Source organism: Dipteris shenzhenensis, chromosome 31 (genome assembly GCF_047967505.1).
Source record: "Dipteris shenzhenensis isolate YYH24624 ecotype China chromosome 31, Dip_SZ_1.0, whole genome shotgun sequence".
Taxonomy (NCBI): domain Eukaryota; kingdom Viridiplantae; phylum Streptophyta; class Polypodiopsida; order Gleicheniales; family Dipteridaceae; genus Dipteris; species Dipteris shenzhenensis.
In genome coordinates, this window is record NC_141626.1 from 8,821,299 (window position 1) to 8,845,487 (window position 24,189).

A 24,189-nucleotide genomic window follows, 5' to 3' on the forward strand; every position below is an offset into this window, starting at 1 on the left:
GTTGTAGGGTTTAGGAGGAGTTTAAGGGTTAGAAGGAGGTTCCAAGGTTAGAAGGAGGATCCAGGGTTTAGAAGGAGGTTCCAGGGTTTAGGAGTTCCAGGGTTTAGAAGGAGGTTCCAAGGTTAGAAGGAGGTTCCAGGGTTTAGAAGGAGTTCTAGGGTTTTCCAGGGTTCAGAAGGAGCTTCTAGGGTTAGAAGGAGGTTCCAGGGTTTAGAAGGAGTTCCACAGTTTAGAAGGAGGTTCCAGGGTTAGAAGAAGGTTCTAAGGTTCAGGGTAGAGTACATGGTGGAGAACTCATCTCCCTCGTAGATCATGGAGTTTAAGGCATGAGGAACAAAGGGTTTAGGGGGAGCATAGGAGTGGGAGAGAGAGAAGGTGTAAGAGCATGGGGGAAAGAAGAGAGAGCAGAGAGCAGGAGGAGGGAGGAGGAGGAGGGAGGAGGAGGAGGAGGAGGGAGGAGGAGGAGGAGGAGAAAGGAGGAGGGAGGAGGAGAGGGAGAGGGTGGGTTGCAAGGTTGGAGGAGAGGGGAGGAGGAGTTGCAAGGTTAGGACATGCTTTTGGACGTGGAGTGCAAGGAAGCATGGACACTTGAGACAAATGCTTGGAATACCAAAGTAGACTCAACAAAATGCCCCAAAGAGTGTGGGCTTCATTCCATTATGGGGTATTTATACAAGTTGGAGAGCTTCTCTCTCACAAAGTTGTAACACAAAGTTGTATCATAAAGTTGTAACACAAAGTTGTAACACAAAGTTGTATCACATTCTCTTTCTACATGTAGAAGTCGTATGTAGAAGTTGTAACACAAAGTTGTAACACAAAGTTGTATCACAAAGTTGTAACACAAAGTTGTATCACATTCTCTTTCTACATGTAGAAGTTGTGAAGATAGTGGGAGAGAAGGAAGGAAGCTCACTTGCGACTTTCTCACATACACAATGGGGGAATACACACAAAGGTGGAGGCTAAAAACAATTTTCCTCTTCTTAGTTGTGAAAGCCAAAAGAACTCTTGTACAAAGAAATAGAAGAACCCTATATGTGGGTCTCAAACCAAACTCAGCTAACTAAGATGGCATACTAACTGAGCCACGAACTAGAGTACATAAGTATAGTTATCATCCAGCTATTATTCGTGGGCAGTGTACCAACCGCATCTGCAGCTAACAAGTCGGTGACATAAATGCACAACGGTCACCCTGGCATATCACGAGTGGAGCTCGATATCTCAACACTCCCCCTCAAGCTCAATCCCAATTCCTGCACACCAAGCAGGTCTTTGAACTTGCATAGCTTCTCTGCGCCCAATGCCTTCGTGAATATATCAGCTACCTGATCCTTTGTGCTGACATAAACTAGATCAATAAGACCTAGTAAAACCTTCTCTTGCACATAGTGATAATGCACCTCAATGTGCTTTGTTCTAGCATGATAGACTGGGTTATTTGCTAAGTGTATACTGCTCATGTTGTCACAATAAATGACAACAGGCCCATTTGTAGACTGATGCATATCATAGAGTAGCTTATGCAACCAAGCTACCTCACATGCAGCCATTGTTGCACCCCTGTACTCAGCCTCTGTGCTCGACAACAAGTCAAGTGTAGGCTGTTTCTTGCTGCTCCAAGTAACTGCAGCACTCCCAAAAGAGAACACATATCCACTGGTAGATGGTCTATCAGAAATACTACCAGCCCAATCAGCATCAGTGTATCCATGCAACTGTATCTGAACCCTAGTCTCATAAAATAGTCCATACTGCAATGTGTACTTCACATACCTAAGTATACGTCTAGCCGCATCCAAATGCGGTTTCCTTGGACCCTGCATAAATTGACTTACCAATCCAACAGCAGAGCTCAAATTTGGCCTGGTAATAGTCATATAAATCAAACTTCCTACTATGCATCTATACATAGTAGGGTCTTTCAGAAGCTCACCTGCATTTGTGCTCAGCTTCACATTCTACTCCAAAGGAACTGAAATAGGCTTACAGCCTGTCATCCCATATTTGGACAGCATGTCCAATCCATGCTGCCTCTGCAACATAAATGACAAGCAGCATAATACCTTTCTCTGTTTTTCTCACATAAAGAGAGAAATCTACCTTGGAAATCTAAAAGCCAATAGTGACAAGATACTGTCCTATCTTGTTAGACCATGCTCCAGGTGCTTGCTTCAAGCCATACAAGGCTTTCTTCAACCTACAAACAAACTCAGGATGAACAGCATGAACATAACCTAGTAGCTGCTCCATAAAGACCTCTTCTTGCAAATCACCATGCAAGAAGGCATTCTTTACATCCATCTGATGTAAAGACCATCCCTTTGATGCAGCCATAGCAATGACTGCTCTTACAATTGCCATCCTTGCAATCGGACTGAATGTTTCTTCATAATCAATGCCATATGTCTGTGCATACCCCTTGATGACTAATCTTGCCTTGTATCTATTCACAGAACCATCTGCATTGTGCTTGACCTTATAAACCCACTTACAGCCAATTGCATTCTTTTCTTTAGGCAAAGGCACCAATTCCCATGTAGCATTTGCTTCCAAGGCATCCATTTCTTCATCCATGGCTTTCTCCCATTTTTCTTTTCCCATGGCTTGCTCAAAAGAAGTGGGTTCTGGTTCCTGTATCACTTTGACCATATAGGCATAGTGAATGGCTGTAAATCCATCATATTTCAGCCTACCCACAAGATATCTAGCTCTGGTAGACCTGCGCAAAATAGGCTCACTTCTAGGTGCTCTCAAAACATCCCTGGTCTTCCTTACTTCAGGTGTAACAACAGAAGTAATACCCAACTCATCATCAATGCTCTGTTTTGAGCCACTGGAATCACCATCCACATAAGAGTGACCTGCATTCACATCAAACATGGGCTGATCTACCTTCTCTTTTCCTTTTTGTGATACCTACGTACCACTATCTGCATTGCTTTGAGGAGATTCTCCTTATCTCAATTTGCCTATCCATGGCAAAGTATGTGAACCACTGCTAGAGGACACTATAGGTCCACTAATATTTTGTGATTGCTGCTATGAATTCTGTGCAGCATTACCATTTTGTGCATTTACATCAATCATCACATTTACTGGTTTATACCAGCTACTCATCTCATCAAAAACAACATCTCTGCTCACTGTAAACTTACGAGTAGAAGGGTTATAGATCTATACCCTTTCTGCTGTAGAGAATAACCAATAAAGATGCACTTCTCAGCTTTTGGATCCAACTTGGACCTCAACTCATCTAGCACATGAACATAGGCAATGCAACCAAAAATTTTCAAATGAGAAATATCTGGTTTCCTACTAGTATACATCTCCTCTGGCGTCATGCCATGTATTGCTGCAGTGGGAGTCATGTTCATTATGTAAACTGCTGTAGCAACTACTTAAGCCCAATAATAATCTGATAGGTCTTTTTCATTTAGCATGGCCCGAGATACCTCTCCAATATGCCTGTTTTTCCTTTCTGCAAGTCCATTTTGCTGTGGGGTATGACTGCATGAATATTGCTACTTTATGCCATGCTCCTGCAGGAACCTTGCAAACTCATTTGAGAGGTACTCTCCCCTCCATCTGACCTTAGGCATTTTATTTGCAGGCCTATTTCTTTTTCAACCATAGCTTTAAAAGCTTTGAAGTGCCCAAACACTTCACTTTTCTTTTTCATAAAATACACCCAAACTTTTTTGCTATAGTCATCAATAAAAGTGACAAAATAATGACAGCCTCCAATAGATGCAGCTTTAGTAGTCCACACATCAGAGTGGATTAATTCCAATGTCTTCTTACTCTCTTGAACATTCCTAGGAAATGGTTTCCTTGCCTGTTTTCCAAATTGACAGGCTTCAGATACCTTATGCATTTCTGCAACCTTTAATTTAGGCAATCCTGCAACAATATTTTGGGCCTGCATTGATTTAAGTCACTGTACATTAACATGACCAATGCATTTATGCCAGATATCAATATCTGCAACTACATCGGTCCCATGTGCAAACATTGATGCACTCAATTCAGGCATGTCCGCATCCAACGTAAACATCCTGCCCTTCTTCTTTCCTTTTGCTATCAAGCGACCGTTATTTTTCATATCCTCAACAAAGCATCCATGAGGATTAAATCTGACCTGCAAGCCCTGCTCAACCATTTGACCAACAGAAACTAGGTTCTTGGTGATGTTCGGGACATGAAATACATCAGACAGGTATTTTTTTTTCCCATCCTGCATAGACAAAGGAATTTTACCAATCTGCACAATAGGATGTGTAGTATCATCACTAGTCTCCACAAATCTTGGTCTTTCCATTTTCCTTGCATCCTGCATCCATTCTACATGACCTGTCATGTGGTTTGATGCACCTGAGTCAACATACCACACATCATTGCTTTCTTCTGCACTTGTCACAGAATTGGTTATGTGCTGCAGCATAAACAGATGCTCATTTTTGTCATCACCCTATCTACTAGAAGTTGCATAATTCCCTTGCTGCAATTTTCCATTCATGATGTCATTCTGCTTTTTGTAGCAATCTTTAGCCACATGACCCATTTTACCACAATAGTAGCGTTCAACATTGCTGTTTGCATTTTGACCTCTCTGCCATCCACCACGACCTCTTTGGCTCCCCCTGCCTCTAGAGTTACCATGTCCTCCTCCATAGGATTGGTTTTCTTGAGTTTGCTGCATATTCTGATTTCTACCACGGCCTTCAGATCGGCCTCCTCTACCTCTGCCTCTACCTCTTCCAGCATGATTTGAGTAGAAGACAGTTTCTTTTGAAGTTCCTCTTGAAGAAGATGCACCACCATTTCTCTGCTCTTTAGAAATTAGAAGAGCAAACAACTCCTCAAAATCAAAAAAATTTTCACGGACGGCAATGGATGTCCGAAACTGTGCATAATCCTTTCCTAGACCATTCAAGGTCACAAGAACTAAATCATCATCTTCCACTGGTGACCCAATGAAAGCAAGTGCATCTGCAATTTTCTTCACCTTCATGTGGTAGTCATTGATGCTCATATTTTCTCTCTGCACATTGTGCAAGTCCTCTGCATTTTCCTGGCTTGCGTATTTGTGCTGTACATTTTTGCCAAAGTATCCCATGCCTCCTTTGGCATACTTGCATCCTGAATATGCACAATCATAGAATCCGAAATACTGATAGACAGCCAATACATAACTTTTCTGGCTCTCTCATGCCATCCTTTAAATGCCTGCATTTCCTGTTGATTGGGAACATTAGGAAGAACTGGTTCTTCTTCATTTCCTGTAATGAACTCCTAATAGCCTTTTCCTTTGTCATTCTAAACTTCCATGCTTGGAAGTTGTTCTTGTCAAGCTTTTCAGTGGCAATCTGTGAAAGAGAATCAGACGCCATTACAGAACACTGCAAAAAATTCTGTCACTGCAAAAAACACAGCTTCTGCCTCACACAGGCAAATCTACAAAACTGACAAAAGCGGTATTTGACCACACAGTCACTTCCTAGTGACGATTTTACATGAACAGGCAATAAGGATGATTTTGTAACTCCCAATATCTCTGCGCACAGGCATACGATGCAATTTTTGTGGCAACTTTTCATCGACCTGCAGAGCAGTGGTCGCATAACAAAAACAGGGCCTTTTTCTGAGTGCCTGTGGAGAACTTCTGCCTTCAAAACGGGCTCCGAAATGGCCTAGAATCAGAAGAATAAAGTCATTGAGGGCTTTGCCATGGCCCGCACCATATATTGCCCTCTCACCACATCGCGAAGGGCATCTCAATCTGAGACAGTGCACTCTTACACTTCTGGCTGTGCTACCTGCAGAGATTTGCTCCCAAACTCGAAAAAGGAAAGCAACACTGGTCCTCTTACCAAGACACCGCGAACTTGGTTTGCTTTCTTGAGCTCCTTACCACGAACCAGGCTCTGATACCATGTGAAGATAGTGGGAGAGAAGGAAGGAAGCTCACTTGCGACTTTCTCACATACACAATGGGGGAATACACACAAAGGTGGAGGCTGAAAACAGTTTTCCTCTTCTTAGTTGTGAAAGCCAAAAGAACTCTTGTACAAAGAAATAGAAGAACCCTATATGTGGGTCTCAAACCAAACTCAACTAACTAAGGTGGCATACTAACTGAGCCATGAACCAGAGTACGTAAGGATAGATGTCATCCCAACTACTATTCGTGGGCGATGTACCAACCATATCTGCAGCTAGTCGGTGACATAGATGCACAACGGTCACCCTGGCATATCACGAGTGGAGCTCGATATCTCAACAGAAGTCATATGTAGAAGTTGTAACACAAAGTTGTAACACAAAGTTGTATCACAAAGTTGTATCACAAAGTTATATCACAAAGTTGTAACACAAAGTTGTATCACATTCTCTTTCTACATAAGTTCATGCTGGCACAGAGTCAACAGTCGTTGCTTCCTTTGGGGAGAACGAGGAAGATAGCTCATACTATCTAATGTAGTGCACAAAACCTAAGCACAAGGTTAAGGAAGCATTTAAGGATAATTAGGGAACAACCTATGAGAAGTCGGATGTAGTAGTCAGATTTTTTTTGTACGAAAAAAATCCAAGGGGGGGCGCAATTACGAACTGCTTCTTCTGTAAACATTTGTGTACTCTCATCTAGTAAGAGCTATTAGGTTCCAAATGCAACCTGTGTCACAATGAAAGAATGGCAAGAGTGTCTTCAAATTGGATTTAGAAATGCATCAGCACATCTTGGGGTGTCTTGGAGCGGTGGACAAGGACAACTGAGACAGCACTAAGAAAATGTGGTGTCATTGGAAGGAAACAATATTCCACTTATCCTAGAAAATGGAAAATGTATTTGAGACTATGCTTCTTTTAGTAAATCCCAAACTAACCACTACACTTGTTTTTGTAAATCCCATGCTTTTTAGTATATCCCATGCTAGTTTTATTAAATCCCATAACGAATCCACACATCCACAAATCCATTTATCTTTTAATAATAGAAGCAAACCATAGCATTGGTGGCTGTTAATATCCTAGTGTAACCAACCACCATGCTAGCAATCACTTATCTTGCACTACTACCCTGCTATCCTAATTTTTTTTACACTTAGCTATACTAAAATAGTCCTCTTTAGAATGGTTATCTTTAACTGTCAGATTTCAACCACCATGCTACTTAAAACATTTAAGTACTTACATGGAAGCAGGTCGACACAAAATTAGGTATTAGGAGCACCAGAGATCATGGATGATGGTAGGCCGAGAAAGTCCACAAGTCCAAGAAATGTCTGCAAGATTTTAAGTTTTTCAAAATACAAAGACATTTTGTGGCTCAAGGAAATTCCAAACTCTATCCTAGTATTTGTGCTCTATACAACTTTGCTACTCCATGAGGTCATGCCAAAAGAAACCTACATCATGAGCTAGACAAGTACCTTAAAGGACCAGGAAAAACAATAGCTAGAAAAATTAATATTCACCATCTTTGCTGACTCCAAATAATACACCCATCACCGAAGCTTGTCCTCCTTGTAGCTATTTTCCTCCTTCTTCTCCAGGTCTGTTTCTATGAGGAGGTCATCCAACATCATTTTCAGATAGAATAAAAGGATTTCAAAGTCTTTTGGGTATGCCATAGATTCGCTATAGGTGGATCGGTGTACAGAGTTTTAAGGCTAGATTTCATAATGGGCTCTTAGTTGTGTCTGCACTGGACTTAAATAGGGAGAGAGTTCATTTTGCCCGACCTTCTCATTCTTCAGTCTCACATTAGTTGTCTAATAGAAATCTTTTGTCTCACATTAGTTGTCTAATCAAAATCTTTCGTCTCACATTAGTTGACTAATCGAAATCTTTTAGTCTCACATTAGTTGTCTAATTGAAATGTTTCATTTCAAATCAGTTGTCCAATCAAAATCTTTCATCTCATATTATGGTCCTTGGCATGTCAAAGGACACTCTCTAGTCACATAGTTGAGAAAACATTGCCTAAATAAACTCTAGATAAGATTAACAATTCAATAGATTACACACAGATTACATAGATTACATCTCACGGGTCTTGTTTGCTTGGGTGTAGCCATTTTTGGTGAGGTTCAAGGACTAATCTGTATATGGGTATCTTGCATTGCTCAACGGAATTCATCAAACATCGTCTTCAAGTTGTAGTACACATTCCAAACTTGAACATGAGAGCAAAAAATTATGGTATAAGGATTTGGAATGAGGCCGTTAAAGCATTATAAGTGCTATGTTGCATGTGAAGCATGCATCTTGAAGACAATAGGATATAGCAATTTATTTAAAAACATCAAAATTTTGTTCAATACATACATGCAACCAAGTAATAATTCTAAAGTTAAAAAATTTGGAACTTCTCCTCAACCCAAGGACACACCTAAATGAGATCATTATGCATGGGCTGATGGGCCTCTAATGTTGTGCTAAAGTGATGCATACCCATTTGAGGGCACACTCCATAACTTTCTTTTGATTTGTTGAAAACCAAAATGGATTGAAAACTTGGAATCCAAACTATTTGGACTACTACATGGTGGTCTTAAAACATTGATAGTTGTTGGTATTGGTATCTAGATTCACCCTAAAATGGAAGAAGTTGGAAAAGTGCAATTTGTGCATGTGCAAAGATATTTTAATAAATCCAACACTATTTACAATTTTGAATTGTTTCTTTTTCCATGCACTTGCTTGCGATATGGCTCATAAGCATGCCAAAGGTCATTTCATTTAATAATACACAGCATCAAACCTGATAGCATGCCCTTTGGCCTATTTGTTTTTTGAAGCATTTTAGGCCACATTGCACTTGTTTGGGATATCCAATTCTGTTGACGTGTATCATCGGAGGGGGAAAAACTGATGGCTGAAATTTCGCTACTCCCGTGAATTTTGAATTTTCACACCTCCTACCCATCAAATATTGGAAGATTAAGTACCTGCAACCTGCCCTCGCCCTGCAAACGCCCTGCAACCCACACGCACCTTGATGTGACCTTGTATGGACTTTTATTTTCCATTGTCTTCTTTCGGGTAAGTTGTCATCTATTCTTTGCTTGCCTCACTAGGTAGCTTCTCTACCCGGGGGGTCCACTAGGGTTTATCGTATGGTACCATGTGAGTGTAAGGGGAGGGGGTTATATAAGGGAAGGAAGGTACATTTTATAAGGTAAGGTCTCGTAAATAGGGGGTAGATAAGGGGAATTTTCATACATTTATTGCACGTAGGTGACATCTCCTTATTACTACTAGTGAATCCCCGTGCTTCTCTGGGTGTATTCTGGACTGATCGTGGACATGGCATCACTGGCAACATGCAACTCGCCATGGCTTGCAAGAGAAACAGACAGAGGCTACAAGACAGGAAAGCCAAAAAGCCAAGTCAAGGCACAAGGAACAGAGTGCGGGTGGAGGAAAGCGCTGGCACAGTATCAAATTGACAACAGAAGGCACTTTCGCAACATCTGCAAAGGGAGAAACAATGAGAACAAGGAAGACTCCTTGCAGAGCAGCAGGAAGAAGCGGTTGCAGATGCAGCACGCATTCAATCATTGCCATCAGAGTGAAGAACACGAGTTGTGGCATCACTGATTGGTAGGAGCATTTGAGGCAGCAACATCAAGCCATTTAGGTGATTACCAGTCTCAAGTCTTCACAAGCTTTAGCCTACACCCTAAAGTTTGTAGAGTAATAACCCTACCAACACCTCGGACCCAAGAGGTGATGCTCTCTAACCTAAGAAATGGCCTACAAAAAGTGAAAGGGGTGCACAGCTTAGATCAACTAGCTGCAAAGAGGGCGACATTAGCTATGTTGGTGTCCCTTGAAACAAAGAAGAGATGACTTGGGCCCACAATGTCGAAGATGATGTCAATCAGAAGGACCAACGTGGCTCTAGTAGTTGAACATAGAGCAGAAGCAATGCACAATCATCGCGATCTGAGAAGTATGTGGGCTTCAACAAAATGCAAGAAAAGGAGAGACAGCCTAAGTGCGGAAGTCATTGCTAAAATGATGATGTTTTGGCACAAAAATACAAGAGTTTCTCCAAATAGAAAGGACATCTGTATGAAGTGGGTGGGACAAAAGGTGTTTGAGGAGCACATCATACACATGCTAGATACAACCCAGGTCAGTGGCTTTGTGATAGCTTACTTATTTCTTTTCTTAAACTAGGCTTGGACTAAATGTGATTGTCCTAAACTAGCCCGGCGTTGGAACATCATGCAACCGTAGACTGGTTCAGCTCAATCACCAATGATGTGATTGTCCTGAACCAGTGTGGTTGAGCAGACATTAGTTGTTGTCTAGCCCAGTGGCATGGTTGAGCAAAAATTAACAGCAATATATTGTTATTTTACTAAACCAGCCCGATGGTTGGAAAATCATGCAACTGTGGTTGCTTTATCTCAATCACCAGCTATGTGATTGTCTTGAACTAGCATGGTTGAATAGACATTAGTTATTGACTAGCACGGTGGTTGAAATTATTGTGTTTCTTAGTACTTAAATTTGTTAAATTTAATTTCTTGCTATTTGGGTCATATACCACTATTAAATTATGGAATTCAGAAATGAAAAGCAATATATTGTTATTTTCTAATGGTGAAATTCAAAAATGAAAAGCAATATACTGGTTCTTGACATCTAATATGTGAAGTTGAGACCGTCAGGCTAAACCATCCCGGTGGTTGAAACTGTGACTGTCCTAAACGTGTCCTAAACCAGCCCGGTGATTGAAATTGTGACTGTCCTAAACCAGTGCGGTGGTTGAAAATTGTTTTGCTTCATTATATACTTTAATTAGACTGTGTTTTGTATTGTTTTAGTAGTAGCAAAAAGGGGGCTCATTGTTCTATTGTTCCTGCATATTGGGTCAGTAAGATGGGCATGTATCTCAAGTTTGTGGATCAAAATCCGACATTTTAATTGGGCAGTGGAACTTTGAGCATTGTAAGCCCTGGTACGTCAAGAAACTCAAAGACATGAATGTTTGTTATTGCAAAACACACATAGACTTTGACCTAGCCCGGCAAGCTATAAATGACTTGAGATCTGGTCGTGTTGGAGCATTGCTCCATGGGAATCGATGCCCATGCCTCCCCAATGAATACGCAGTCTATAGGCCACCTAGATCCTCATCATGTGTTGCAAGGGAAGGCAGGTTTTGTAGCCTGAGGTCTCTGTGGGAGACAATGGTTTGTCCAAAGGGAGACCGTGAGTGGAACAGGATTGAATGCATTCATGGCACATGCAAGCATTGCAGTTTGAAGCTGAAGAAGAAGACATTCAATGTCTATCCAAATGAAATGAGGGAAAACAACCACATTGCTCTAAAATGTAGGAGATTTGAAAATGTCAATGTTGAAGGATACGATAAAAAGAGATGGCTACTGTCATATAAGAGCACCCAGCCAAGGGAGCTTGTAGGTCACATGGTTCAATCCATCCCAGAATATGTGCTTCACAATCTCACGGCCAGCTGGTAGGATAAGCAATTCAGGATGTGCCTTGCCAATTTTCCCCGTGACACTATTGTATATGTCATAGATTTTGCAAAAAATTATTCTTTTCAAGAACAAGATGAGATACAAAGTGCTCACTAGTACAACAAGTAGATAACAATTCTTATGCATATCACGTACAATCATTTGCTTGATTCTTCCATGCCTGATGCCAATCCGCCTAACTCATAGGAGTCAAGGTTAGTGCAACGCACTTACCATTTATACATTTCAGATGATAGGGACATGGCACCCTATTTGTGCAGCATGCTTTTCTACTACATTGAGAATGGCTGAAAAAGGAAAATCCCCATGCAAAAAATATAAAACAACATTGGGTGTGGTCAGATGGTGCTGTCTCTCAATTTTAATCAGCACGTGGATTCTACTTCATCTCAAAGTATGATGGTCTAAACATGATGTGGAATTTCTTTAGGTCTAGCCACGGCAAGGGTGAACATGATGGATGCGGTGCTGTTATTAAGCAAGCTCTATTTACTTGGTCAGATGGTCTAGACATGATGTGGAATTTCTTTCAATCTAGCCATGGCAAGGGTGAACATGATTGATGCGGTGCTATTATAAAGCAAGCTCTGCTTAAACACCAATTAGCATGCCCTCAAGAAAAACTCAATGATGCCCATGATGCTGTAACGTGGCTTACAGCCAACCTCTCCATAGGCATGCATTCAATATATAGTAAACAAAGCCTTAAGAATAGTGTAGTATGCAGAGTGCTCCATGAATTGAAAGTGGATGAAGTGCAAAGGATAAGCCGACACGATTGCGAGAAAATTAAAGGAGTTCATGGTCTTCACAGCATATGGGGCTTTTCAAACAACCAACCAATTGGAAAGAGAAAACTTTATTGTTTCTGCAGTGCATGCATCATAGGGGATCATGACGATTGTGAGAACATTGCAACTGTGAAGACATGGGACCATGTTCAAGCTTTTCCTATACGTTCAGATGGAGTCACAAACAATGGAGAGACAAATTACTTGCCACAGTTTGGGGAGAGTTTCAAAGACGTCACTGACTATCTGGAAGAGGGGGATAACTTTGCAGTTGTTGCAGATTCTAGGGAGAACGAGGAAGATGACCCATACTTTCTGTTGTAATGCTCAAAACCTAAGTACAAGGTTGAGGAAACATTTAAGGATAATTGGGGAACAACCTATGAGAAGTGGGATGTAGTAGTCGGAGCTTTTTGGTACAAAAAAGCATCCAAGAGAGGTTGCAATTACAAACTGCTACATAAGAGTCCACAAACATGTGTGTACTTCCATCTAGTAAACCTATTAAGTTTCAAATGCAACTTGTGCCGCAATGAAAGAAGGACAATAGTGTCTTCAAATTGGATTTAGATGCTCATGAGCACATCTTGGGGCGTCTTGGAGTGGTGGATGAGGACAACTGAGATAGTACTAAGAAAATGTATGTAGTCTCATTGCAAGGAAACAATATGTCCACTTGTCCTACAAAATGGAATTTGTATTGAGACTGTTTCTTTTTACTATATCCCAAACAACCACCGTGCTGGTTTTATTAAATTGTTTTTGTAAATCCCAAACGGTAAAATCCATGCTTGTTTTTAGTATATCCCAACAACCACCGCACTGGTTTTCCATAACAAATCCACACATCCTACAAATCCATTCATCTTGTGATAATAGAAGCAAACCACTGCACTAGTGATAACATATCCTGCACTACTACCATGCTATCCCTACACTACTGCCGTGCTATCCTAAAATTTATTGCATAGTACTATACTAAAATAGTGCCCTTTAGACTATTTATCGTTTCGTTAACCATCATATTTCATCCCATGCTTGCTTTTAGTATATCCCAACAACCACTATGCTGGTTTTCCATAATGAATCCATTCATCTTGTAATAATAGAAGCAAACCACCGCAGTGGTGGCTGTTCATATTCTAGTGCAACCAACCACTGTGCTGGCGATAACTTATCCTGCACTACTACCATGCTATCCCTACACTACTGCCATGCTATCCTAAAATTTGTTGCATAGTGCTAGTGCCCTTTAGACTGGGTATAGTTAACCGTCAAAGTTCAACCACTGGGCTACTTAAAACATTTAAGTACTAACATGGAAGTAGGTCGATACAAAATCAGGTATTACGAGCACCATGAGAATATCCACAAGTTCAAGAAATGTTTGCAAGATTTTTATTATTTCAAAACATGACAATTTGCTTTTTCAAGGAAATTCTAGACTCCCAACTCTTTTATGAACCTCTCTATAGCAAGCATCTCCTAGCTCTGGAGGCTAGCTTGTTGCACTATGGTAGACCTCCTCACACACTTGGATGACACACTGCTTGCTTGACTCTGCCGACTTATACACCCATAGTAACTCCTCCTTTTGTTGGGGGTCCTCTTTATCCTGCTCTTTGTGGTCTATACATCTTCGAGCCTCTATCATGTTTTGCCAAAAGAAACCTACATCCTAAGCTTGACAAGTACCTTAAAGGAGCAAAAAAAATAGTAGCCAGGGAAATTAATAATCACCATTTGTGCTAACTCCAAGTAATACACCCATCACCGAAGCTTGTCCTCCTTGTAGCTATTTTCCTCCTCCTCCTCCAAGTCTATTTCTATGAGGAGGTCATCCAACATCATTTTCAGATAGGACAAAAGGATTCCAAAGTCATTTGGGTATGCCATAGATTTGCAATAGGTGGATCGATGTACAGAGTTTTGGGGCTAGATTTTGTAATGGGCTCTTAGTTGTGTCTGCACTGCACTTAAAGAGGGAGAGAGTTCATTGAGCCCGACCTTCTCATTCTTCAGTCTCATGTTAGTTATATAATCTAAATCTTTCATCTCACATTAGTTGTCTAATTGAAATCTTTTGTGGTACAATAGTTCACTAATTGAAATCTTTATGTCTCACATTAGTGATCTAATCGAAATCTTACGTCTCACATTATGTGTCATATAGAAATATTTCATCTCATTAATATCACCACGGTGACGTGGATCAAAGGACACTATCTAGTCACTTAGTTGAGAAAGCATTGCCCAAGTAAACTCTGGAGAAGATTAATAATTCAATAGATTGCACATAGATTACAATCTCAAAGACTCATTTACTTCATATTACATCTCAAGGACTCCTTGTTGAGCTCCTTGATTGAAGGCTCGGACCTCCTTACCCTTCCCTTCATATTTTGGTCTGGCCCTTCCCTTCATGCTGCTTCCTCTTTCCTTGATTTGAGCTTCTTGGTTGCAGGCTCGGCCCTTCTTGCTCCTTTCCTCAAGGGGGCTGGTTCCTCCCTTTAGGCTCCTTTTCCTTGCAGTCAGGTTCGGTCTTAGCCTTCTTCAATTTGAGCTCCTTGTCTTTAAGATCTTTTGCCCAAATGGCAAATTGAGTTGCAACATCTACTTTCTCATCATAGAGCTATAACAGGTAGGCACATTTGATCTTTCGATGATGTGGGCAATGGCAAATGGCATTCTCTACATAGCGATTTTGTATGCACAAACACTCCAAAGCAAAAAACGTGCACAAGGTGGTAGCATGCAGGCCATCAAATACAGTAGACATCTATGATGGAGATATGGTAGACCATGCATTTTGGACCCTGCTACATAGTAGGATAGGCATTCGATTTAACTATTGCAGTCGTCAATACCATAGTCTTACTCTATACATGATGAAGTTGCTTCTTGATTCCTTCCTCCCTCATCCTAAGGTTGTGAATGTTATCCTTCATCTCCTCCACTTTTGCTTACTCTGTGCAAGAGCTTCATTTGAATGCCTCAGCATCTGTTGAACTTTCGTAAATTCCTGAAAAACATCTTCATGGGCAGTTTCCAAGACTTTCACTCTAGTTTGGAAATCTCGTAAGATGACAGAATGCTTTTCATAAGTGTCAAAATCCACGGCAAGCTTGTGCAAACATCTATGGTGACCTTCTTGTAGGGTATTGTAGCTTGCTCATTGGACTTCCAACAGTGTTTCAAAAAGACAACCCTCACTATGGCTACTGCAAATTGCTCCACTACAGTGGCTCGTACTTGCTCCAACATGGTGGCAGGAACTTGCTCCACCGTGGCTGCTCTTTGCATCCTTCCTAGCCTAGGGAGCTGCCTCATTGTCTTCTCCACTCTGGCTGCTCTCTGCCCCATCCTTCCTGGACATGAAGCTCTATCGTAGTTTCTGCATCACCTTTTTGGTTTCTGCATTCTCCTTTTTCAGCTTCTCCATCATCTGGTCTTTTTCAATATTCAATGGGTTCTGCATGTTGCAGAGCCATTTGTATAACCACCCTCCTTTTCGGTTCTCTGATCTTCAAGTTGGTCCTTTTGCATCTTTTCTAGCTCCTTGTTGACCATGTCCTTATCATTTCTCACTTCTTCGAGCCTATCTCGGAGCTCCTTCATGCACTTCTCTGCTTCTTCTCTTCTATGCCTTTCCATGTCGACCAATTTTGTAGCCGCCTCAGCTTGCTCTTGAATGCTACTACTATGGTAAAATGGGTCATATGATTAAAGACTGCTATAAAAAGCAGAATGACATCATGACTGGAAAATTGCAGCAAGGCAATTATGCATCCTCTAGTAGACAGGGTGATGACAAAAATGAGCATCTGTTTATGGTGCAGCACATGACCAATTCTGTGACAAGTGCAAAAGAAAGCAATGATGTGTGGTATGTTGACTTAGGTGCGTCAAACCACATGATAGGTCATGCAGAATGGATGCAGGATGCAAGGAAAATGAAAAGACCAGGATTTGTGGAGACTGGTGATGATAATGCACATCCTATTGTGCAGATTGGTAAAATTCCTTTGTCTATGCAGGATGGAAAAAATAAATACCTGTCTGATGTATTTCATGTCCCGAATATCACCAAGAACCTGGTTTCTATTGGTCAAATGGTTGAGCAGGGCTTGCAGGTCAAATTTAATCCTCATGGATGCTTTGTTGAGGATATGAGAAATAAAGGTTGCTTGATAGCAAAAGGGAAGAAGAAGGGTAGGATGTTTATGTTGGATGGAGACATGCCTGAATTAAGTGCAGAAATGTTTGCACATGGGACCAGTGTAGTTGCAGATATTGATATTTGGCATAAACGCATTGGTCATGTTAATGTACAGTGACTTAAATTAATGCAGACCCAAAATATTGTTGTAGGATTGTCTAAGTTCAAGGTTGTAGAAATGCATAAGGTATGTGAAGCCTGTCAATTTGGAAAACAGGCAAGGAAACCATTTCCTAAACATGTTCAAGAGAGTAAGAGGCCATTGGAATTAATCCACTCTGATGTCTCGACTACTAAAGCTGCATATAATGGAGGCTATCATTATTTTGTCACTTTTATTCATGACTACAGCAAAAAATCTTGGGTGTATTTTATGAAAAAGAAAAGTGAAGTGTTTGGGCATTTCAAAGCTTTTAAAGCTATGGTTGAAAAAGAAACAGGCCTGCAAATAAAATGCCTAAGGTCAGATGGAGAGGGAGAGTACCTCTCAAATGAGTTTGCAAGTTTCCTGTAGGAGCATGGCATAAAGCAGCAATATTCATGCAGTCATACCCCACAGCAAAATGGACTTGCAGAAAGGAAAAACAGGCATATTGGAGAGGTATCTCTTGCCATGCTCAATGAAAAAGCCCTGCCATATTATTATTGGGCTGAAGCAGTTGCTACAGTAGTCTACATAATGAACAGGACTCCCACTGTATCAATACATGGCATGACGCCAGGGGAGAGGTATACTAGTGGGAAACCAAATATTTCTCATTTGAAAGTTTTTGGTTGCATTGCCTATGTTCATGTCCAGATGAGTTGAGATCCAAGTTGGATCCAAAAGCTGAGAAGTGCATCTTTATTGGTTATTCTTTGCAGCAGAAAGGGTATAGATGCTATAACCCTTCTACTCGTAAGTTTACAGTGAGCAGAGATGTTGTTTTTTATGAGATGAGTAGTTGGTATAAACCAATAAATGTCATTGATGATGTAGATGCACAAAATGGTAATGTTGCACAAAATTCACAGCAGTAATCACAAAATATTAGTGGACCTATAGTGTCCTCTAGCAGTGGTTCACATACTTCACCATGGACAAGTAGATTGAGATCAGGAGGATCTCCTCAAAGCAATGCAGATGGTGGTATGCAAGTATCACAAAAAGGAAAAGAGAAAGTAGATCAGCCCATGGTTTATGTGAATGCAGGTCACTCTTATGTGGATGGTGAATCCAATGGGTCAGAACAGAGCCTTGATGATGAGTTGGGTATTCCTTCTGTTGTTACACCTGGAGTAAGGAAGACAAGGGATGTTTTGAGAGCACCTAGTAGTGAGCCTATTTTGCATGTGTCTACCAGAGCTAGGTATCCTGCGGATAGGCTAAAATATGATGGATTTACAGACATTCACTATGCCTATATGGTCAAAGTGATACATGAACCAGAACCCACTTCTTTTGAGCAAGCCATGGGAAAAGAAAAATGGGAGAAAGCCATGGATGAAGAAATGGATGCCTTGGAAGCAAATGCTACATGAGAATTGGTGCCTTTGCCTAAAGACAAGAATGCAATTGGCTGCAAGTGGGTTTATAAGGTGAAGCACAATGCAGATGGTTCTGTGAACAGATACAAGGCAAGATTAGTTGTCAAGGGGTATGCATAGACATATGGCATTGATTATGAAGAAACATTCAGTCCGATTCCAAGGATGGCAACCGTAAGAGTAGTCATTGCTATGGCTGCATCAAAGGGATGGTCTTTACATCAGATGGATGTAAAGAATGCCTTCTTGCATGGTGATTTGCAAGAAGAGGTCTATATGGAGCAGCCACCAAGTTATGTTCATGCTGTTCATCTTGAGTTTGTTTGCAAGTTGAAGAAAGCCTTGTATGGCTTGAAGCAAGCACCTAGAGCATGGTCTGACAACATAGGATAGTATCTTGTCACTATTGGCTTTTAGATTTCTAAGGCAGATTTCTCACTTTATGTAAGAAAAACAGAGAAAGGTATTATGCTGCTTGTCATTTATGTTGATGATTTGATCATCACAGGTGATAGTGATGAAGATATCCATCATGTGAAAATGCTATTAAAGCAGAGTTTGAGATGAAGGATTTGGGAGTGCTGCATTACTTCTTGGGCATTAAGGTGATTAGATCCACAAGTGGGATATGGCTCTTGAAGAGGCAGTATGGATTGGACATGCTATCCAAATATGGGATGACAAGCTGTAAGCCTATTTCAGTTCCTTTGGAGCAGAATGTGAAGTTGAGCACAGATGCAAGTGAGCCTCTAGAAGACCCTACTATGTACAGACACATAGTAGGAAGTTTGATTTATATGACTATTACCAGGCCAGATTTGAGCTATGTTGTTGGGTTGGTAAGTCAGTTTATGCAGGCTCCAAGGAAACCGCATTTGGATGCGGCTAGATGCATACTGAGGTATGTGAGGTCCACATTGTAGTATGGACTATTTTATGAGACTAGGGAGCAGTATACGCTTGGCAAATAACCCATTCTATCATGCTAGAACAAAGCACATTGAGGTGCATTATCACGATATGCGGGAGAAGGTTCTAGTAGGTTTTATTGATCTAGTTTATGTTAGCACAGAGGATTAGGTAGCTGACATATTCACGAAATCATTGGGTGCAGAGAAGCTACGCAAGTTCAAAGACCTGCTTGGTGTGCAAGGATTGGGATTGAGCTTGAGGGGGAGTGTTGAGATATCGAGCTCCACTCGTGATATGCCAGGGTGACTGTTGTGCATTTATGTCACCAACTTGTTAGTTGCAGATGCGGTTGGTAGACTGTCCATGAATAATAGCTGGAGGATAGCTATCTTTATGTACTCTAGTTAGTGGCTCAGTTACTATTCCACCTTAGTTGGCTGAGTTTGGTTTGAGACCACATATAGGGTTCACCTATTCCTTTGTACTAAGAGAGTTCTTTTGGCTTTTCACAACTAAGAAGAGGAAAACTATTTATAGCCTCCACCTTTGTGTATATTCCCCCATTGTGTATGTGAGAAAGCTGCAAGTGAGACTCCTTCCTTCTCTCCCACTCTCTTTACAGTGCCAAGCACTGGGACTGTATCAAGTTTTGGGATAGCCCTGGAGAACACTATTACAACACTATTATAACAATATTAGAGAACTAACATGTACTTCAACTCTTGAAAAGTTCTAGTGTGGCTCTAGCATGGCCTTGGAGAACACTATTAGAACACTATTGGAGCACTATTAGAGGACTAACATGTACTTGAACCCTTGAGAAGTTCTAGTGTAGCTCTGACTAACACTAATAGTACACTAATATAGCACTATTATAGTAGTACCAAGCACTTGGACTATATCAAGTTATAGCATAGCCATTGAGAATACTATTACAACACTATTAGAGCATTATTACAGGACTAACATGTACTTGAACTCTTGAGAAGTTCTACTGTAGCTCTGACCAACACTAAGTGCACTATTATAGCACTATTAAAGCACTAATAAAGTAGTCTTAGGCACTTGGACTATATCAAGTTATAGCATACCCTTGGAAGACACTATTACAACACTATTAGAGCATATTGGAGGACTAACATGTACTTGAACTCTTCAGAAGCTCTATCATAGCTTTGACCTACACTAATAGTGCACTAACAAGCACTATTAGAGCACTATTAGAGCACTAATAGAGTAGTACTAGGCACTTGGACTATATCAAGTTATAGCATACCCTTAGAGGACACTATTACAACACTACTATAGTACTATTAGAGGACTAACAGGTACTAGAACTCTAGTAAGTTCTAGCATAGATCAAACCAACTATCAGTGCACTAAGAAGCACTATTATATCACTAACAAGCACTATTTCACCACTATTGGAGGACTAACAGAACTGGAACTCTAGTGAGTACTAATTGAGCACTATTAGAGTACTAAAATGTAGATAGCTCTATTAGAGCACTATTATAGCACTAGTTGAATACTAACTTGCACTAAAAAGCATAAGTATAGCATGAAGTAGGACTAGTAGAGCACTATTAGAGCTCAAACAAGAGTTGCAAATAACATAAGCATTATTAGAGACTATTTCTTGCATTTAAGTCTTGTTAACGTTCAGTCACTTGACTATTGTTGTTACTTGTAGGGCAGCAAATGTCTCAAGCAAGTTCATCACAGAAGTGGTTTGAGTGTGATCGTTTGTCTCCACTTGACTCCGTCATAGGGAAGGAGGATGTAAGTGAAATGCACAGTAGAGGAAAGGGAAATTCCCCTCCAGCTGACAGAAAGAGAAAGAGAAATCCCCTACAGGGGAGGATGAACCTTCAAAGAAGGATGTTTCTATAGAGCAGAATGAGTTGCTATTGCAAAGTTTTATTGGTAAAACAGCAAAGAAATGAAAGACGGATGCATTGGAGAAAGGTGAGACAGTTTTGGCTTTTCAGTAATTTTAGAGTCGAAAGATAAACATGTGCCTAAAATTTATAGTCTGTGCCCTTACATGTCTCAGGGTGTAGAAGAACCCCAGAGACCAGGAGCGGCCAATAGGGAGCAAAAGGAAAAAATTCCTGTAGCTACTCAATCTCCAGTGCCAAGCCTATAGATGTCTCGATAGAAAAGCCCAAAGCCTGCAAGAAGTTGTAGCCCCAAATGGCCCTATGGGTAGTGAAGACTTATAGCTTACATTGTATCTATTATTGGGCATGCTCAGTATCAAGAGCTTTGACAAAAACTCAATATTCTGAGACTTGTATGGATCTATGCAAAGTTTATCAATTTGAAGCATTTTGTGATCCCATCACTGAGAGTTGTATGATTTTGTGGTCACACAATTGAAATTCTGTCTCTGCTTTACATGTGCTTTCAATTAAGAGTGTTAGTACACTATTGTGGATTTATTTCTCATTGAGCTTGTCTTGTATGTAGTAAGATTTGAACTAGTTCACCATCAATGTCAATGTGGATGATTTCAGTTGTTCAAGTGTCCTTCAAACTAAAATGCCCACATTTGAACGATTCTATAATAGTTAAAATAGGTATTTCAACATGTGTTCTTAAAACTTATTTATCATTTGTATTTAAAATCTATTTTAAAATTTGGACTTAAATCTATATTTAATTTCTTTCCAAATATATTGTTTTTGAAAACTATATTTAAAATGTGATTGACTAGTGGAATCCTATACTTAAACCTATCATGTTTATCTATCCATATGTATTTTAGCCAGACAATGTGAACCGAGGTTCGATGTATGTGGCAGAAATGGAAGCAGGCTTGTAGTTGGCCATCCACATCAGCAGCTACCATGAAAAGAAAGCACGCCAAAAATGTATTGCTAGGAGGCAAAAGAGGCAATAGAGGAGGGAAGAAAAAAAAAGGGATCAGATTCACAAGACTGTCTGGACATATTGGAAAGACTAAAGCCAAAGCCTTCGGGACCTGTAGACATCCCTTTGATGGATCACCCGTAGCTCCTATCCCTTCCTCCACCTCGAGTGATTCCACTGATAGTGGTACCAGGGCCTCTCCATCAAGAAAGAAAAGCTCTAGTCTTAGATTTGAACAGCCTACTAGTGACGATCATTGAGTCGTATCATGGCGATGCACCCCCATCCCATGCACACTTGATGGAAAGCAATGGTGGGCACATGGGACGGACCATGTTTATTCGTAAAGATGTTGCTGCCTTCTTGGAATTCTTTTTGTCATGGTTCAAATTTTTTATTTGGAGCACAGCTAGAAGAACAAAAGTAACCAACATGCTAAGCACATGCTTTGCTGAACCATTTCGAAAGATCACGGTCTTGGCATAGGAAGACTGTTACAATGCTAGATTCTTGATGGATTCTCAAGGAAAATCGTTGAGTCTGAAGCCCGTTATATTCAAGGACTTGCGAACCATCTAGAACAACTTCACTCACTTGTCAATAGCCAATACTATTATTTTGGATGACTCGTTATACAAGATTTGCAGAAACCTAGCTGGAACCTAGAGAGTGCTTCCAAAGTTTGAGATGCAAAGTGATGAAGAAATGTGCTCCTATTGGATGGACAACGTCGCACCGTGGTTGTTTGTGTGGCTGCAAATGGAGGATCGCCAGTCCTACATGGCACATTTTGAGCATGACCTCTTCCATGATGAGGAGTCCATTGACATTATGGAGTATATGATAAGGCACAACTACTGGAAAGAATATTGAAGATGGAAGCAGATGCATGTAGTGGGATACCAACCTTTTTTGTACATCATTAATAACTTTTTTTAAAATCATTCATTTTTGCCTATACGTTGCCTCTTTGGAGATGGAAGACTCCTCATTCTAGTGTTCTTATTTGAACTCCTGCTTTTGTTTTTATAATGTAATGTGCTTAAAATTAATAGAATTCCCTTGGGAGGTACATAGCATTAAAATCCTCTTTGCAATGTGACGGAAGACACTATCCATATTGAGCACTAAGCACCACTACTAGCAGCACTTATTGGCACTGCAACAGCACCAACCAGGCTTGCAGCAACATTAACACAACTAGCAGCTACATCACTATAGCAGCATCACTAGGTAGGACAAGCAAAACTATATACACCACTTTTTAGTAGCGCTATTATTAGCAGCACCAACTACTAGCTCTAACCACTAATCTAAGCCAAGCACTGAGTATTACTACTAGCAGCACTTACTGGCACTGCAATAGCACCAACCACTTGCAGTAGCACTAACAACTAGCAGCTGCATCACTAATTAGTAGCATCACTAGGCAGGACTAGCAACACTATATACACCACTTTTAGTTAGCACTATGTAGTAGCAGCACCAACTAGTAGCACCAACTACCAGCTCTAACCACTAATCTAAGCCAAGCACTGAGTAGCACTTACTAGCACTGCAACAGCACCAATCACTTGTAGTAGCACTAACAACTAGCAAATGTAGCACTATAGTAGCATCACTAGGCAAGACTAGCAACACTATATACACCACTTTTTAGTAGCACTATGTAGTAGTAGCACCAACTAGTAGCAATAGTAGCACCAACTACTAGCTCTAACCATTAATCTAAGCCAAACACTAAGTGCCACTACTAGTAGCACTTACTGGCACTTCAACAGCACCAACCACTTGTAGCAGCACTAACAACTAGCAGCTATAGCACTATAGTAGCATCACTGGGCAGGACTAGCAGCACTATATACACCACTTTTTAGTAGCACTATGTAGTAGCAGTGCCAACTAGTAGCACTAGTAGCACCAATTACCAGCTCTAACCACTAATCTAAGCCAAGCATTGAGTACCACTACTAGCAGCACTTACTGACACTACAATAGCACCAACCACTTGCAGCAGCACTAACAACTAGTAGCTGCAGCACTAATTAGTGGCAGTAGCAGCACTACTTATTAGTAGCATTGTAATAGCACTAGTAGCACTAATTAGTAGCATCACTAATTAGTAGCAGCAACATTACTAATTAGTAGCATCACTGGGCTAGACTAACAGCACTATATACACCACTTTTTAGTAGCACCAATTTGTAACAACACTAGTAACAGAAATTTGTAGCATCACTAATTAGTAGCAGCAGCATTACTAATTAGCAGCATCACTGGGCAGGACTAGCAACACTATATACACCACTTTTTAGTAGCACCAATTTGTAACAGCACT